The sequence below is a fragment of the Dermacentor albipictus genome, unplaced genomic scaffold, assembly GCF_038994185.2.
Source record: "Dermacentor albipictus isolate Rhodes 1998 colony unplaced genomic scaffold, USDA_Dalb.pri_finalv2 scaffold_11, whole genome shotgun sequence".
Taxonomy (NCBI): domain Eukaryota; kingdom Metazoa; phylum Arthropoda; class Arachnida; order Ixodida; family Ixodidae; genus Dermacentor; species Dermacentor albipictus.
This window is the reverse complement of record NW_027225565.1, coordinates 11,715,968-11,731,120: the sequence shown is the minus strand read 5'-3', so window position 1 is coordinate 11,731,120 and position 15,153 is coordinate 11,715,968. Positions and strand designations below refer to the sequence as shown.

The window sequence follows — 15,153 nt, the reverse complement described above, 5'->3', positions numbered from 1 at the left end:
GCCAGGCACTCCTCGTACTTGTTGCTGCCAGTGGCAACCGTGAGTGTTCCAATGCTCGCGTTAGGCGGGATGGCATCACACAGCATTATCCAGCACGGGGTTGGTGCATTCGTAAGGACCTCGTCTTTGCTGTCAACCAGGATTAGTTCACGTAGTACGGTCGTTTCCCGGATGTACTTAGCGAGAGAGGTGAACAAAATCAAATTACTCTCGGAGATTTCGAGCGACAGTGAAGTGAAGTGAGGCAACGTAGGCAGGCGTTCTAAAGCGGTCAGTGTCACGTTGTCGGGGCACTGAAGCTCCATGTTTGAAAATGCCCCGAATTTCATGAGGTCTAGTCTGTAACCGTGTACATTAGCTCCAAAAGAAACTGTTGACGACTCGCTTTGCTCTAGTGCTTCAAGGACATGCTGGACTCTTACACAAAACAGTATTGTTTCCCGAGACGTGTAGGTTCTTTAGACATTTGTTTTGTGGCAGAAACGCGAATAATGCGATCCACTTCTGCGGACTCCACAAGCCGTAAGGAAGGGCGAGCTTTTCCAACGTCTTGTTCTCTACCAGCGCCTTCACACAGCGTTCGAAAGTGGATTCTGGTATCCTGACAGTCCATAGCCACTTCGCGTCAATGGTCAGCTTCGTGAGGGCGTCGCACGGGGTTGGTGCATTCGTAGGGACCTCGTCTTTGCCGACAACCAGGATTAGTTCGTGTAGTACGGTCGTTTCCCGGATGTACTTGGCGGGAGAGGTGAACAAAATCAAATTACTCTCGGAGATTTCGAGCGACCGTGAAGTGAAGTGAGGCAACGTAGGCAGGCGTTCTAAAGCGGTCAGTGTCACGTTGTCGGGGCACTGAAGCTCCATGTTTGAAAATGCCCCGAATTTTATGAGGTCTAGTCTGCAACCGTGTACATTAGCTCCGAAAGAAACTTTTGACGACTCACTTTGCTCTAGTGCTTCAAGGACATGCTGGACTCTTCCACAAAACAGTATCGTTTCCCGACACGTGTAGGTTCTTTAGACATTTGTTTTATGGCAGAAACGCGAATAATGCGATCCATTCTGCGGACTCCACACGCGGTAAGGAAGGGCGAGCTCTTCCAACGTCTTGTTCTCTACCAGTGCCTTCACACAGCGTTCGAAAGTGGATTCTGGTATCGTGACACTCCATATCCACTTCGCGTCAATGGTCAGCTTCGTGAGGGCGTCGCATTCCGTGACAGGTACTCCACGCATCTTTCATTGTGGAGAATAGAATCAATGCTAAGCGTCGAAAGCCTCCTGTTGGCTAGGATGTCCTCCCCGAGAAGCATTGTGTTGAAAGTCGCGTCAGGAATTGACCAACTCTCCCGCAATCTGGTGGTCTTCGGGTTCTCCGCAGTCACGCCCGTCTCGTTTGCTTCGGCGTTGTAGTAACTCAGGTCGAGAAATTTGAGGCTCAAGTTCGCAGTGAGTGCCTCGAAGAATCTCTCCGCGGGCTCGCCGTCGAGAAAGACCTCTTCCAGCGTTAGCGAAGTCAGGCAACTCGTTGGCAGAAGTGTCGCGAGTGAGGCAACCAGCGCTTCCGTGCGCCTCCAGGAGATGCGACATTCGAGTTCTCTCAGACTCGTCAGGCAAGGTAGGGAGGCTGCGTAATGTGTCTGAGGTGGGTCCAATGAACTGTACATTTATCCTCTTCAGCGCGGACTGTTGAGGCAGGATTTCGCAGAAGGTCGGGTCATGTCTTTCTATAGCAAGGAAGTCGAGGTCAAGGCCTACGACGCAGACGTGAGTCCTGAGTAACCATCGAAGAAACACAATTGTCTTGTGCGATTCGAAGTCTGTTGGGCACGTCAGCATTGGCTCGCATTCGTTAAGGCTCGCGATGGTGAGCAAACCGTGGGTTCCTGGTAGTTCGCGCAGCTGTAGGTAGGCATTGAAGAGCAACTCGTTGCAAATGCGGAGATGATCGTTTCTCTGGCATGTTCGGTCGTCAGAAGCAGTGCACGCCGGTCGGTAATGGTCCGCGTCTCCAACCTGCAATGCAGTTTGGCTGTACACGTCGCGCCACCTAGCAGCGGCGGTGAGTACCCGTGGGTAGGCCTTCGCCGCCACGGCACATTTGTTCGTACTGCGCTCAAGCACGCCACACAGCCTCGTTTTCCAATTTCACAATGGGTTTACCGCTGCCTTTCGGCAGCTGCTCCGTGAGACGTGTGAAGAAGAAGAACAAGCGCAGATACTGCTGCATCAAGGATTGCCACAACTGCGAAGGGGATGACGCCATCAAATTTTACCGCTTCCCTTCAAGACCGTTGGAAGCAAACCGGCGGCTGAAATGGATCGTCGCGGTTCGGCGCGTCAAGTAAGTGTCGCTCTTGCGAATTTCCGTTAAACGAACGATGGCGTAAACGGCCAAGTAAAGGGACAACTGCATAAAGGCGCGTCAACTGATTCCTGCTGTTAGTCGTTTAGCTCGTCTCACTCTAAAACAAACGTGTAGTGGTTGTTACTTGTCAAATCTAGCTTCGTAAGCGCTCCGTACGGGGACTTTGTACGCAGTGTGCTTTTGTTGTGCATTCATAAGCCAACTTACAGCTCGTGTCTGCGCCGGGATCAAGACGCGAGTGCTGGAACCGGACTCAATCATGCCGATGTTTTCTCACGCGTAGAACAGAACTAAGGCTGGAGTGCACTGCACCGCACGTCGAGTGTTCGCAAATTAGCATTTCTCTCGCGCACGCTAGCACACATTTGTTCAGTCTTCGCGTTACTTAGTGTCAGCTGATAGCTCTCTGTCATATGTTTCAGCGGTGATGACCCCTCACATTGGAGCCCGAATAACAATACGAGAATTTGTTCGAGGCACTTCGTCAACGAAGAAAAAAGCAACATGGAGAATCATCCGGGTTACCTGCCAACAATATTCCCACCCGTCTACAAGAAGTGGTCCACGGCTCCTGCTGCACAGATTTGCAGGTTCAGGAGGTACCTGCTTTACTCGTGCCGCGGTAAATAATTATATATGATACGCATCGGACGGCCCCTTGTACACGCGCTTACTTTTGTCGCTTCAGGAGGGTTTGGTGTTGGGCTAGTTGATACATAATGCAAAAAAAAAAGAAAAGCTAAAGAATTAGCATGAGTAAGAGTGACCAGTCAACACAACACTGACTTTCAACTGAAGGTTTATATTTGCAGTAATGCAAAATATATTCATGCAACGAATTGGGGCACTGGGCTGCATGGGACAAAAAGCAGCCACAACAGAAGGGGGTGGGGGGTGGTGTTCTCTTGTAGCCGCAACTTCAGCTGAATTTTACTTGGGATGCTGAGGCGTATAAATTTTTTCATGTTGTTGAATTGCTGTTATTCACTCATCCTTATTTGTTGTTACGATATCACTTTTGCTAGGGATATCAAATATACTTCATTTTCCTTCGACAACCGTCAACACATAAGCCTTTCTTTCGATATTGCATCTTGCGTGCCTTCACCATAAATAAAATATGGCCTGTGGTGTGGTATCGCATTTTATAGCAGACATGGTTACTGGCCGAATTACATAGAGAGGTTGTCACACTTGAGCTTTCCGAGCGTTTGCAGATGGATGCACAGATCTGCGGCTTCGGCTACTGCAGCGCCTTGTGCGGCAGAGGTAGCAGAATTTGATGCTGAAGACGCCAGCAGCAGTGCCATCTCTGTACCAGCCGAGGTGATTGGCGATTCTATGGATGCATGGGATGGCCTGAACCTGTTGTGTGCTGCCGTTGTGGTCCACGTAGCAGCCAGATCAGTGGTGAGCTTTATAAGAAACTCTGCACTAGTAGAAACACCCCACTACATTTCATCAGCAGAAAATTTTGAACTAAACCTTTCTTTGCCTCTTCCTGCAGTTTGGCATGAATCTATGGCTTCTTGCCTGACATATTCGTGGATGCATATGTGAAGCTTATATGTGCTCTGAATGGTAGCACCAGCTTACAGGATTATATATACTGTATGTTAACCAACAAGGTGTGCGAGGAAGTGGATGACTGTTCAGTGTAATAAAACATTATTTCATACATAACACATTAGCCCGTAATGTAGGCCTGTAGGCATATCTAAAGGACAGCAATTTTTTAATGAAAAAGCGCATTGTATTTAATGGCTTCCTTCAGGTACATTATTTTTTATTATTTAGCCATTCAGTGTGTGCGTATTATTGGCTAATTTTCCAGAATGAGTATGTGCCACTGTTACACAAGGAATATAAAAGCCTTAAATGTATTTACAATTAAGTGCCAACATGGCATAAGAGATATAGAAATTGTTGCGTTTGTGGCACATAAAAGTAGCTGTTGCATGAGATTACACGTTGCATATGGATGAAAGTAAGCACAATTGGCAAGCAATGTCATTAGTTGTACAGCATTTACTAACCACTCCATTAAAGTTTTGCTTCATTAATACTCCAGCATTTGCATTTGGATCTGCATAATTCTTTCAGAGTCCTTGTTTTAAGGTTCTAATTTCTGTCGTATCTAAAAGTATGGAGTCGATTATACCGATAGTGATTTTAGTACCTTGCTCACTGCTGTAATTGTGAAGTAAATGTCAAAAGAATGAGAGTATCTTCTTAAGTACCTAGTCTTCTGGGTTGTGCTTTTGTGTAAACAGAAGCAATTGGCAGTCTTTGTAGAAGCTGAAAACAAATTGCAGTCATGTCAATGAAATGCGTCTGCTGCACATGAAAGCCATGGCTTTATGAATAGAATGCAGCGATATAGAAATGGTAGATCAGCTGTTGCACTGACAGTTTTGTACCCTAGTTATCCTTACAAGATTTGACACATAACAAACCTTTTGAGAACATGTGAAAGCCTATACCTTTTAATTGCTATCAAGTGTTAAAATTGTGAGAGCAGCACTTCCCTAATATAACATGAAATTTCTCTTAGGAAACTCAAACATCGGAGATGAGCAGCGCGACCACAAGCTATTCAGTGTTTGTTTGCTGCACTGAAGGCAACAACCTGTCAACGCAGATAACCCACCACGAGACACGCGACTGTGAAGTGCAACACATTCCGAACATTGCCAGCAAGCACAGTGGTCCAGACCATCGGACAAGCTATTTTGCTGGCCACGAAAGTGTTTCAAGGAGTACAAGCGCTCTTGAGTGTGTTTCCGGTCTTGACTGAGCGCAGACGTGACGTATCTAAAGAAGACCGACTGCTGCTGTTCCTGATGAAATTGAAACTTGGCATCAGCTATTCATCGCTGGCTACCCTGTTCAGCATTAGTGAAACATCAGCCTCACGGCATTTCAAAAGTGTCCTCAAAACCTTAGCATTTGCTACAAAGCAATGGATTTTTTGTCCTCCACTCAGAGAGAGAGAGAGAGAGTAAACGTTTATTGTTATAGAGGTTTGGTTATGGTGGGTGGAGCCCCTCCTCCAGGGCCCCCCTGGTTACAGCGGCTCGCCGGGCCTGGTCAAGGGTCGCCAGTTGGCTTCCCAATTTCACTTCCGCGAGTCGCACCTCCCACGACCAGTTACGTATGTAGAGTGTTGTCCAGCTGCGGCGAGGTGGCAGCCGCCGGACGTAACGCGCACTGGAATGTTATGTGTTCCAATGTCGGTGTTCCTTCGCACCACGGGCATGTGTTGCTGTATTTGTCTGGGTACATTTTGTGTAGCCTGTATAAATGTGGGAAAGTGTTTGTTTGCAGGCGGCGCCAGTCCCGTGCTTGCCTCCTGTCTAGGTCTGGGTGAGGAAGGGCTTTGGTTCGCCTACTTAGCCGTCATAATTCGAGGATTTCTCTTGGCGCACTGGGTGTCGAGGTGTTCTCTCGGGCGGTGTGGCCCGCGGCTCGGCCGGTCATACCTCGAACCAAGCGGTCCGCCCGTTCGTTCCCCGCTATCCCTGTGTCCGCGGGGCACCAGGTCACGCAATGATCCAGGGTGAGTTCCGTTCCTAGGATGCGAAGACGCAGCCCGGTAAAGCCCCCCCAAGAAAGAGGCGGCAGGCGTCCTGCGAGTCTGTCAGCACGTAGGCCAATCGGCTCTTAGCTTCCGCGGCGCGTATGGCCAGGGCTATGGCCACAGCTTCGGCCGTTGCAACCGATTTCGTGTGTAGGATGCTGCTACGGTTGTTCGTCCTTGGCTAGTCACGACTGCTGCAAATGTATTGAGGGTGGCTGTATTCTTGTGATACGAACTCGCGTCTGTAAAGTAAGTATCCGGATCGCTTCGCCGCCTTAGTAAGGTGGCTGCCCGCGCGCGTCTCCGTGCCGCATGATGGACTGGGTGCATGTGACGGGGAATTGGCACCACGTGGATTCGCTCTCGGATTTCAGATGGCAATAGGATTGTTTCGTCGCCGCAATATTGGGGTGTCAGCGGATAGTGAAGTCTTTGTAAAACCAAGCGTCCCTGAGGTGTCGTGTTTAGCCGTTCACGCTGCGCCATTAGGGTGGCCGCTGCATATTCCTCGAAAGTGTTCATCATTCCTAATTTGTTCAGTCGGATCGTACTTGTGCTTTCAGGCAGGCCGAGTGCTGCTTTACAGGCGATTCTTATGAGCTTATCCGCATGTTCGATGTCGTTTCGCCGCGTGGTTTGGAAAGGCAGAGCATACGTTAGACGACTAATGACGAAGGCGTTTACTAGTTGCATGGTGTCTGCTTCGGTTATGCCTTCTCGGCTGCGTGCAACTCTGCTAATAAGCCCAGTTACGCTCCGAATAGTGCGTCTGAGATTGGAGAGCGCTATGCTAACGCTGCCCGTTTCTTGAATGCGCATTCCCAGTACGCGCAGGTGGGATGCCCTCTTGAAGGGCTCTCCCTCCAAGGTGAGTTGCAGATCCGGAGCCCTGGTCGCTAGGGTATGTCTAGGTCTAATATGAATATACTCCGATTTCGCTGGCGCGCACCTCATGCCTGCTCGCCTCATATAGCTTTCAATGGTGTTGATGGCCTGTTGAAGCGTGTCCTGTCGGTTTCCGTAGGACCCTTTGCAGGCCCAGAGTGTAATGTCGTCTGCATATATGGCGCAGCCAAGGTCCCGGTTCTTCTGTAAGTCCAGGGCCATTCTACGTAAGCCGATGTTAAAAAGAAGTGGTGACAATATGGATCCTTGAGGAGTGCCCTTATCTGGTAGGCGATACAGGGCAGAACGTGCTGAACCCAGTCCTATTTTCGCGGAGCGGCTGCTCAGGAAGTCTTGAACGTAATGAAATACTCTTTCACCACACCCGATATCTAGTAGTCCGTCTAGTATTGTAGTGTGTGAGGTGTTATCAAATGCCTTATGGACGTCGAGTGCTCGCAGGATTCTGTCCATACTGCCCGGAGGATGATCGAGCACCTCATCTATTATTACAAGAAAGACGTCCTGTGCACAGATTCTCCTGCGGAAACCGAACATGGATTCAGGGAAGAGTGAGTTTCCTTCGATGTGGGCTTCGAGTCGGGTTAGAATTACTCGTTCAAAGAGCTTGCCCATGCAAGACGTGAGCGATATGGGCCTAAGATGGTTCTGCTCACGCGGCTTGCCCGGTTTTGGTATAAGCACGATGTCTGCATCCTTCCATTCTCGCGGTAGTCTTTCGTCCGGTCGCCAGACCTGTTCATTGAAGAATTCGACTAAGTGCTGTAGGGCTACATCACTAAGGTTGCGCAGCATTGCGTTGGTGATTTGGTCGGGTCCAGGAGCCGTGTTCTTCTTGAAGGTTTGTACCGCTGCGTAGAGCTCTGAGAAGGTGATGGGGGCGTCCAAGCTCGAGTTATCCTGTCCTTGGTATTCTCTCATAACGTGTGAAGATGTCTGGGCAGCACCGGTGTAGGTGCGTTTTAGGTGCTCGAGTAGTTCTTGTTCTGAGGCCTTGTATTCTCCTAATAGCCGTCGCATGACGTGAGACGTCTCGGTGCACGTGCTAGTTGGGTCTAACACGCACCGAAGAATGGCCCAGGTCTTCTTGGTGCTGAGGGTGCCTCTGAGAGAGTAGCAGAAGCTGCGCCAATTTTGATTATTGAGCTGCTTTGCATAGGTGTTAGCTTCGTTTGCCAGCAGCATTCGGCGCCTAAGTTTGCGATTACGCCGCTGCCGCTTCCAGCGTTTGGTGAGGCTTCTGTGGGCCTCCCAGAGGTGGGCGAGATGGCTGTCTACTGCTGGTGCTTTCGTTGTGGTCTTGATCTCTCTGGTGGTGGCAGCATGGGCCTCCTTGAGGAAAGTTGTCCAACCTGCGGCCGTGGCTGGAAATGAGGAAGCAGCCTGCTGTTGTTTTCTATACCTTTTCCAATCAGTGAGCCTGGCCACCCCTAGGGGCTGTTGAACTTTAGCTGTTTTAACATTGACACACAATAGATAGTGATCACTACCTAGTGTTTCGTCTAGGTTACACCAGGTGACCCCCGTCTCATTGTTAAATGTAAGGTCCGGCGTGGTGTCCCGGGCAACACTTGTTTCCTATCCTTGTAGGAGTGCCTGGCTGCGTAATCAGCACAAGTTCGTGGGACTGAGTTTCTCGTAGTAGATTCAGCCCTTGGCGGTGTCGCGTTGATAACCCCATGCGGAGTGCCAAGCGTTAGTCTCCGAGAAAGATTAGTCGGTCTTTCGTTGAGAGCAAGGTAGATACATGACTTAAAATTAATGAAAAATCGGCCCTCTTATCCCTATGGGGGCTATTTATGTTGGTTATCATGCACTTGGGACGACCCTTCTTAACTGGCCAAATGGTGAGTGTTTGGTGGTGGATTTCTAGGCCAGGTGCTATGGCGACAGTGATTGTGAGGTCCTTGCGGGCCAATTTTGCCGCTTCAGGGTAGTTCAAATCGCTGTAAAAACGGTAGCCCCCAATAGGTATCCGCAGTTTCCCCACTTCCTGAAGACAAATAATGTCAGGTGGGATGAGCGCCGCCTTGATATATTGTGTAAGTGCAGCATGTTTGTTATCTAGTGAACGGCAGTTCCATTGCCAAATTACGAGATTCTCTTGGTAGGTAGGTGTGTAGTTTGCCAGAGTATGGGCTCTCGAAATGTTCTGTGTCTGTGGTTACGGTGACCTTTGGATGTCGGTTCTCCGGGCTAAGGCTGCTACGGCGTTTTTGTGTTTTTTTTTTACTCCTTTGAGCGAGTCGTCGACGTACCGCTTAAGATTGTGAATCTCTGCAAAAAATAATTGCATTTGTGCGCACATATTGTCTAGTTTCCCTTCCAGATGAGTGATGGGTGTAGGCATCTGTGCTATAGGCTGCATTTGTGATAGTGGTTTGGTCTGTGTTGGGTTTGTCTGTGTGTTGGACAGTTGTGCGGGTGCGTTTGTTTTATGGGTTCCTCCGTGCGTCGTCATGCTTGCATCATGCATCATGGGGGGGGCGCTTCGAAATAATTTCGACCACTTCGGGTTCTTTAACGCGCACTGGCATCCTATGGCACACGGGCGCCTTGCATTTCGCCTCCCTGAAAATGTGACCGTCGTCCTCTAGATCAGCGCAGTCAATCACCTTATGCGTGACGCACGCATAGTAGTCATTCACTCTATGCAATCACCCTATGATGTAGTCACGCACAGTAGTCAATCACCCTATGCGCATCAGGTAATGTCTCCAGATTAAGAGACATTACCTGATAATGCGTCACGACGTATTTACCAGCCACTTTCTGTCTGCACTTGCACACCTGTAGCATGTCATTTTGACGCTCATATAAGCAATTTCCCATGACTGCAGGCAGTGAAGCAACAGATCTGGTCATGAAATCGTTTATTTACAAGTGAGGAAAAAAATAGTGAAAACTTTACAACACACAAGGTTTCAGTGTTTTCCATTTCTTCTCACTGCCCTGCTGATTGACACCTTTAAGCAAAAAGTGAATCCTTGTGAGGCAATAAAAACGTGTAACTGAGGCTGTCAGGGTAGCAGAATGGTACAGGCAACCAATTTTTGGCATATCACGAATTGACTGCAATATTTCGGCCACAGTTTTGGCATGCAAGCGTATTACCCTGAATGAACGAGTGAGTTTCTTTTCAAGGGCATTTACCACCTTATAGGACGATTCTGGGGGATATAAAATCCCCCAAGGTCCTGCTCTTTGGATGCCTCTGATGGAAGTTCTCTGGGAATATTGCCTTTATCACTAAGACATGCTGCTTTGCAGTCTTCACAATGTGTGGGCAAAACACGCCTTCTCGCCACATAACCTGCAATGTAATAAACTTTAAGCCGTGCGTCGCTGCGGTGCTGTACATAACTTTGGTGGTCCACAGCCACTTGCACGGCATCTGTTGGCACAGCCTTCACGCTGTCTTCACTGTGGCTTTCTTGTTCAGCCAGCACCTCTTCAACAGATAGCAACAACTCCGGGACATCCGACAACACATTGCCATCCTTGGGGCTCCTTGTGAGGCTCTAGAAGCTAAGACACCTGGATGTGCACAAGCAACATTTGTTACATAAGCGTGCCGAACCTCTGCAAAACATAGGTACTATTTACCAAGCTTGCACGTATACATACCTTATGACTATAATGAATTGAGCTGGGGTAGGATGATTGTTTGCCCCACTCGCTTGTCTCACAACGCCAAAACATTGCTCTAGGCGGTCTTGGCTCAGTTTCGAAGTCATCATGTACATGAAGTCAGCATTTTCGGTAAGGTACTTTAGAAGGTGTTTTGTTGAGTGGATGGTCATCCTCAGCCCCTCAGAAGTACTGTTACTAAGAAAGCCGAGCCCATTGGAGTGAGCCTCCCATTCATCAAGAAACGGAAGAGTTTCATCAAGGGTGGCCTCTTTCTTGCTGCCCCCGTCTGAAATACCATAGAGAACAATCATGCACCATTTTGAGAGAAAAACTATGTTAAAATAACCTCATGACTTCTGCAGGGAACCTCGACGTCATAGCTTCAATGAGCCTGGCCTGACCATTGGGACCACTCGATCCCGTTTGGCAAACGCTTGTTTGCAGGCAGGGGCACGGAAGAGATACCTTTTCTGAGGTTTTCTTTCACCCAGTATCACATCCGGGCACAAAGCTCCGTCTTCTTTTTCGCTGCCGACTGCATCTCGCCCTCGAATTACGGATTGTCACGAGGAACACTCCGAAAGGGGCGCCGAGACCAGCTGACAGCGGAGGCGCAGACCAGCACGGCTACGAGTCCCCCGCCGCGAGCGGCAGCACCACATTCCCCATGGTGGCATCGGTGTGCAAGGGGGTCACGCGCGCCCGAAGGAAAGCGCCGCCGGTATTCACACCTCCCCTTCTAGCCACCCTAACTGCGTGCGACGAACGTCAGCAATGATGTCATGTCGGGGAGGCTTCGCCCTTTAGAACGAGCTGGCGGCCCCCGAACATATAGCGCCGCACTCTGGGGATGGCCGAAGCACACGCGAGTCGCCAACGTGCGCTCAGCACGCCGAAAAGCCGCTGTTCGCTCACCTCTCATAATATTCCTTACACCGTGAGTTAGGGTAAGCACTTTTGTAACGACTGTCTTTTCAAACTGCAGTTACTCCAGGGTATAGGGTCAAAGTTGCCTACGTTTCGTTATGTTACACATAGTCAGTTGCCTATTGCAAACGTCTTGTTTAGCATTTTTAATGACTTCGTACGTTGTCGTTGGGCGCGTATCCTTTTTATGATCTCACATAAGATTTGCAGTATGGCAAAATATTGATAGGAACTTGCGATGGCATTTAATAAGGGGGGAATACACTTGCAGCAAATATCTAGGTTAGGTTCGATTAGGTTAGGTTAGAACAGAGCTCAGATGACTAGATCTGGCTCCCGGTGCTTCTAATTTTTGTAATATTCAAAACACTACCTCACGGTGTGTTCAATTCACAGGAGATACCTCTTTACCTTATCATTCAAAAAATTCAGATACACCTACCAGTCGAGATGAGCAGTGCAGGAAAGGAAAACACACCGCTCGCTCGAGCCATTAGGCCAGCGTTCCTTCGGGTCGCTTGCGAGACCGAGAGCCAGCATCTCATTCCTTCGGCGTCGAGCTCATCAATGAGCAGAATGATTTTGAGGAGAGTGTGGTTGTCTTCAATATTCCTCGACAGTCGCTAGACGAAGTCCGTAGGATGCTGGAGAAAATTGCCCAGTACCAGTGTCACTCGCATGATGTTCCTGCTGCGGCTGATTGTGTCAGCCAGGCACTCCTCGTACTTGTTGCTGCCAGTGGCAACCGTGAGTGTTCCAATGCTCGCGTTAGGCGGGATGGCATCACACAGCATTATCCAGCACGGGGTTGGTGCATTCGTAAGGACCTCGTCTTTGCTGTCAACCAGGATTAGTTCACGTAGTACGGTCGTTTCCCGGATGTACTTAGCGAGAGAGGTGAACAAAATCAAATTACTCTCGGAGATTTCGAGCGACCGTGAAGTGAAGTGAGGCAACGTAGGCAGGCGTTCTAAAGCGGTCAGTGTCACGTTGTCGGGGCACTGAAGCTCCATGTTTGAAAATGCCCCGAATTTTATGAGGTCTAGTCTGCAACCGTGTACATTAGCTCCGAAAGAAACTTTTGACGACTCGCTTTGCTCTAGTGCTTCAAGGACATGCTGGACTCTTCCACAAAACAGTATTGTTTCCCGACACGTGTAGGTTCTTTAGACATTTGTTTTGTGGCAGAAACGCGAATAATGCGATCCATTCTGCGGACTCCACACGCGGTAAGGAAGGGCGAGGTCTTCCAACGTCTTGTTCTCTACCAGTGCCTTCACACAGCGTTCGAAAGTGGATTCTGGTATCGTGACACTCCATATCCACTTCGCGTCAATGGTCAGCTTCGTGAGGGCGTCGCATTCCGTGACAGGTACTCCACGCATCTTTCACTGTGGAGAATAGAATCAATGCTAAGCGTCGAAAGCCTCCTGTTGGCTAGGATGTCCTCCCCGAGAAGCATTGTGTTGAAAGTCGCGTCAGGAATTGACCAACTCTCCCGCAATCTGGTGGTCTTCGGGTTCTCCGCAGTCACGCCCGTCTCGTTTGCTTCGGCGTTGTAGTAACTCAGGTCGAGAAATTTGAGGCTCAAGTTCGCAGTGAGTGCCTCGAAGAATCTCTCCGCGGGCTCGCCGTCGAGAAAGACCTCTTCCAGCGTTAGCGAAGTCAGGCAACTCGTTGGCAGAAGTGTCGCGAGTGAGGCAACCAGCGCTTCCGTGCGCCTCCAGGAGATGCGACATTCGAGTTCTCTCAGACTCTTCAGGCAAGGTAGGGAGGCTGCGTAATGTGTCTGAGGTGGGTCCAATGAACTGTACATTTATCCTCTTCAGCGCGGACTGTTGAGGCAGGATTTCGCAGAAGGTCGGGTCATGTCTTTCTATAGCAAGGAAGTCGAGGTCAAGGCCTACGACGCAGACGTGAGTCCTGAGTAACCATCGAAGAAACACAATTGTCTTGTGCGATTCGAAGTCTGTTGGGCACGTCAGCATTGGCTCGCATTCGTTAAGGCTCGCGATGGTGAGCAAACCGTGGGTTCCTGGTAGTTCGCGCAGCTGTAGGTAGGCATTGAAGAGCAACTCGTTGCAAATGCGGAGATGATCGTTTCTCTGGCATGTTCGGTCGTCAGAAGCAGTGCACGCCGGTCGGTAATGGTCCGCGTCTCCAACCTGCAATGCAGTTTGGCTGTACACGTCGCGCCACCTAGCAGCGGCGGTGAGTACCCGTGGGTAGGCCTTCGCCGCCACGGCACATTTGTTCGTACTGCGCTCAAGCACGCCACACAGCCTCGTTTTCCAATTTCACAATGGGTTTACCGCTGCCTTTCGGCAGCTGCTCCGTGAGACGTGTGAAGAAGAAGAACAAGCGCAGATACTGCTGCATCAAGGATTGCCACAACTGCGAAGGGGATGACGCCATCAAATTTTACCGCTTCCCTTCAAGACCGTTGGAAGCAAACCGGCGGCTGAAATGGATCGTCGCGGTTCGGCGCGTCAAGTAAGTGTCGCTCTTGCGAATTTCCGTTAAACGAACGATGGCGTAAACGGCCAAGTAAAGGGACAACTGCATAAAGGCGCGTCAACTGATTCCTGCTGTTAGTCGTTTAGCTCGTCTCACTCTAAAACAAACGTGTAGTGGTTGTTACTTGTCAAATCTAGCTTCGTAAGCGCTCCGTACGGGGACTTTGTACGCAGTGTGCTTTTGTTGTGCATTCATAAGCCAACTTACAGCTCGTGTCTGCGCCGGGATCAAGACGCGAGTGCTGGAACCGGACTCAATCATGCCGATGTTTTCTCACGCGTAGAACAGAACTAAGGCTGGAGTGCACTGCACCGCACGTCGAGTGTTCGCAAATTAGCATTTCTCTCGCGCACGCTAGCACACATTTGTTCAGTCTTCGCGTTACTTAGTGTCAGCTGATAGCTCTCTGTCATATGTTTCAGCGGTGATGACCCCTCACATTGGAGCCCGAATAACAATACGAGAATTTGTTCGAGGCACTTCGTCAACGAAGAAAAAAGCAACATGGAGAATCATCCGGGTTACCTGCCAACAATATTCCCACCCGTCTACAAGAAGTGGTCCACGGCTCCTGCTGCACAGATTTGCAGGTTCAGGAGGTACCTGCTTTACTCGTGCCGCGGTAAATAATTATATATGATACGCATCGGACGGCCCCTTGTACACGCGCTTACTTTTGTCGCTTCAGGAGGGTTTGGTGTTGGGCTAGTTGATACATAATGCAAAAAAAAAAGAAAAGCTAAAGAATTAGCATGAGTAAGAGTGACCAGTCAACACAACACTGACTTTCAACTGAAGGTTTATATTTGCAGTAATGCAAAATATATTCATGCAACGAATTGGGGCACTGGGCTGCATGGGACAAAAAGCAGCCACAACAGAAGGGGGTGGGGGGTGGTGTTCTCTTGTAGCCGCAACTTCAGCTGAATTTTACTTGGGATGCTGAGGCGTATAAATTTTTTCATGTTGTTGAATTGCTGTTATTCACTCATCCTTATTTGTTGTTACGATATCACTTTTGCTAGGGATATCAAATATACTTCATTTTCCTTCGACAACCGTCAACACATAAGCCTTTCTTTCGATATTGCATCTTGCGTGCCTTCACCATAAATAAAATATGGCCTGTGGTGTGGTATCGCATTTTATAGCAGACATGGTTACTGGCCGAATTACATAGAGAGGTTGTCACACTTGAGCTTTCCGAGCGTTTGCAGATGGA

General features: G+C 49.2%; 1 long non-coding RNA gene across 1 annotated transcript; it reads left to right on the top strand.

Annotated features, from left to right (window-relative positions):
• The first annotated feature begins 3,590 nt into the window (after window positions 1-3,590).
• Window positions 3,591-5,388, top strand: LOC139051312 (uncharacterized). The gene is made up of 2 exons (XR_011509324.1): window positions 3,591-3,778; window positions 4,923-5,388. It is a non-coding gene; the product is annotated as an uncharacterized lncRNA (long non-coding RNA).
• Window positions 5,389-15,153: the final 9,765 nt, after the last annotated feature.